General features: G+C 42.5%; 1 long non-coding RNA gene across 1 annotated transcript; it reads left to right on the top strand.

Annotated features, from left to right (window-relative positions):
- The first annotated feature begins 303 nt into the window (after positions 1–303).
- LOC145428653 (uncharacterized) lies at positions 304–2170 on the top strand. The gene is made up of 2 exons (XR_013908968.1): positions 304–1273; positions 1350–2170. It is a non-coding gene; the product is annotated as an uncharacterized LOC145428653 (long non-coding RNA).
- Positions 2171–3248: the final 1078 nt, after the last annotated feature.

The following is a 3248-nucleotide window of genomic DNA, read 5'->3' as shown; positions in this document are numbered from 1 at the left end:
CTTGCTGCCAGTACATTGGGGTTATTCCCGCTGGATGAGAGGATTTGTTCCCTGCGCCTTAGGGTCAGTACTTCAAGCACTTGTATGCACAATGTCATACACACACACACACACACACACACACACACACACACACACACACACCTTCATGCATCAAGTTACTTTTTGCGAAATGCTCAGTCTTTTGCACAAGCCACTGCCATTGTTGCCATTTTCTATTGCACTGCCGTGTCTGTATCATTGTGTCTGTACCATTCTGTTCTGTCTGGTGTTACACTGTTTTTGTTTTGTTTTTTGCAATTTTTCATGCTTGCACTTTATGTAGTCCTGTGTTGATTGTCTGTTATATTTGATATGTAGCACAATGGTCTTGGAAGGACTTTGTCTTGTTTCACTGTGTACTGTACCACTGCACATGGTTGAAATGACAATAAAGCCACTTGACTTGATACTTGACTTGGCTTGAAATGTTTTGATGCAAGCTCAATCATCCAGGTAAAGAAATCCCAAAGAGTTAATTCTCTTCAGGAACTGAGCTCACAGCCCATTATTCGTTCAGTGGTGTTAGTTTCAGTTATTGTACAAATGTACTGTTTATAAAGTTGGGGACACCTGGGCCCTGTTTCAGGAAGCCGGTTTAGTGGAAAAACTGAGTAAGTATACCCTGAGTTAACGAAAACTCCGGGTTTTCGGTTTCACAAAGCGAGTTCAGCTGCAGCCTGAGTGAGTCACTATGACGACACACTCCGTGAAGCTAACCTGCCCCCTAGCAGGTTTACTACCACTAACCCTGACTGTCTCCGCCCCTTTGTCGGAAACCTGACAGTAGGAAGTGTCGGACATGGCGTGTCCCTTCCTTGAAGAGCCAGTAGATCGTGAAGCCCAAATTCTCCGCAGAGCTCTCCGCCGGGAGAGAGTGATCAGAGCGCGTTTGGACATCTTATCATTTCCTGATGATTTTCTGTGCGAACGTTACCGTTTCTCAGCACAATCTATAATTTATTTGAATAACATCCTCAGGCCATATATTACGCATGTGACACATCGCGGACATGCTCTCAGTTCATTACATATTATTTGTATTGCACTTCGGTTTCTTGCAAACGGGAGCTTTCTGTATAATATTGGTGACGCTGAGCACGTTTCCAAGGCTACCGTCTGTCGGGCAGTCAGGTTGTTACAGTTGCACTGAAACGTCTCCTGTACTCGTCTGTGGTGTTCCCCGGTCACAGACCCACAAGATTTATCAAAGAGGGATGCCACAAAATTGCAGGTATCAGGATGACCAAAACTTAATTTATGATGTGGTGATACTTGGACTACTACTTAAATTGCACATTTATTTTCAGGGTTCCCAGGCGTGATTGGCTGTATAGATGGCACTCACATTCCAATCATTGCTCCTTCAGTAAATGAAGGAGACTATGTGAACAGGAAGTCTTTCCACAGCATTAATGTACAGGTACATAGTTCCCTGTAGCATTTCAAACTAACAAATTATTTCATTATAGTAATGGATGCTAATTTGTGTTCTCTGCACTGTGAAGATCATATGTGATGCTGCCAACATTATCACAAATGTGGAAGCCAAGTGGCCAGGCTCTGTCCATGACTCACAAATATTCCGTGAATGTACACTGAGCACAAAATTTGGACATGGTGAGTTGAGAATACTTTAAAATATATAAAGACCAATTGCTTCAGGGACATTTGAACTGAAGTGTACCCTTCTGTCTTAGGAGAGTTCACTGGCTACTTGCTTGGTGATAGGGGGTATCCATGTTTACCCTATTTGCTTACCCCTTACCCTGACCCGGGCCCACAGCAGCGATATAATCTGGCTAATTGCAGGACAAGAGCCAGAATTGAAATGACTATCGGAATGCTTAAGGCCCGGTTCCAGTGCCTGCAAAGACTCAGGGTCACCCCAGAAAGGGCATGTGACATTATTGTGGCATGTGTGATTCTTCACAACATTGCCACAATTAGAGGAGAACACTGTCCTTCTGAACCAAACATCAGCAGTGATCCAAACCATGAACATCCTGACCCTCCCACGGACATACAAGATGGAAGCGCAGTCAGAGACACCATATGTCACAATCATTTCCTTTGACCCATCACCTCAACATGTTGAAAGAAGAATAAACAGATTTTTTGTTCAACTGGCTTTATTGGTCGCCTGTATTTCCTGTACACAAAGTATTAAAAGATGTAAACCTCATAAAGTGTCTCTGTTGCTTCCTCCTCTGTAACAGCTGTCAATGTTTCTTCATTATTTTCCTGTAGTAAAGAAATAAACTCATATAATCTGTGGAGTATTACTCACAACTGCATGTTGGTCTGGCTCAACAGGAGGCTGCACCAGATGCAGTACACCATCACCATCAACTGATAGAATATGAGGTTTATACAGGTCACTTATAACTTACAAGGGACCAAATGGCAATTAACAAACATACCAAGCACCTTACACTTCATTGTCATTATGCTCTCAAAGACAACCAAGACTGAGGGAAGGCAAAATCAGTAGGAAAATAACTTCACTACAAAATAATTCATTATGGTAAAGAGTTTATCAAATGAATGTGTCGCACTGCAAAGGTGACTGTGAAGAAAGGATGTATTATTTTGAATTTACCCCTTATGTAGGCACTTGTGTCTTGCGGGGTTATTGACTCAGAGGATGTCCCCGCAGAGATGCCTTCGGCCACAGGGCGCCCACTGTTTTGGCTGAGGGCCAACTGCTCAGCCTCTGTGAGTGGTGGTGGTGGAGGACCCCCACCTGTTTTTCGGGCCTCCGCTTTTTTTCTGTTGGCTATAACGGGTCACATTTGAGCATACAGAGTAAGCAAATATGTACTTGTAATGTGCTCAGATAATTTCAATAAGTGCTTACAGAAAGAAAATTAATGTAGCCTCTAACTGCAATTGATTTACATGGGACAAACAGACCAAGCACTATGGCTCATAATACAATTACACCTTACCTGTTTGGACTATATTTTTATATTTCATTTTTACTTGCTGCCAGGCACATTTGGGGCCTGTTGGGTTGCACCTGCGCTCACATCACATCACAAAATAAAATGTATAAAATAACAAATAAAATAACATATGATAAAATAACGTGTTAAATGGGTGGAAATCCCTCGATCAATGTTTATATTAACACTCACGCATTGACTCTGTCGGCTATGTTTTGCCATGCATGCTCCCTTTCTTTTGCAGCTGTGGCTGTGTTACTT

Source organism: Astatotilapia calliptera, chromosome 1 (genome assembly GCF_964374335.1).
Source record: "Astatotilapia calliptera chromosome 1, fAstCal68.1, whole genome shotgun sequence".
NCBI lineage: Eukaryota > Metazoa > Chordata > Actinopteri > Cichliformes > Cichlidae > Astatotilapia > Astatotilapia calliptera.
This window is presented reverse-complemented; position numbering and strand designations above follow the sequence as displayed.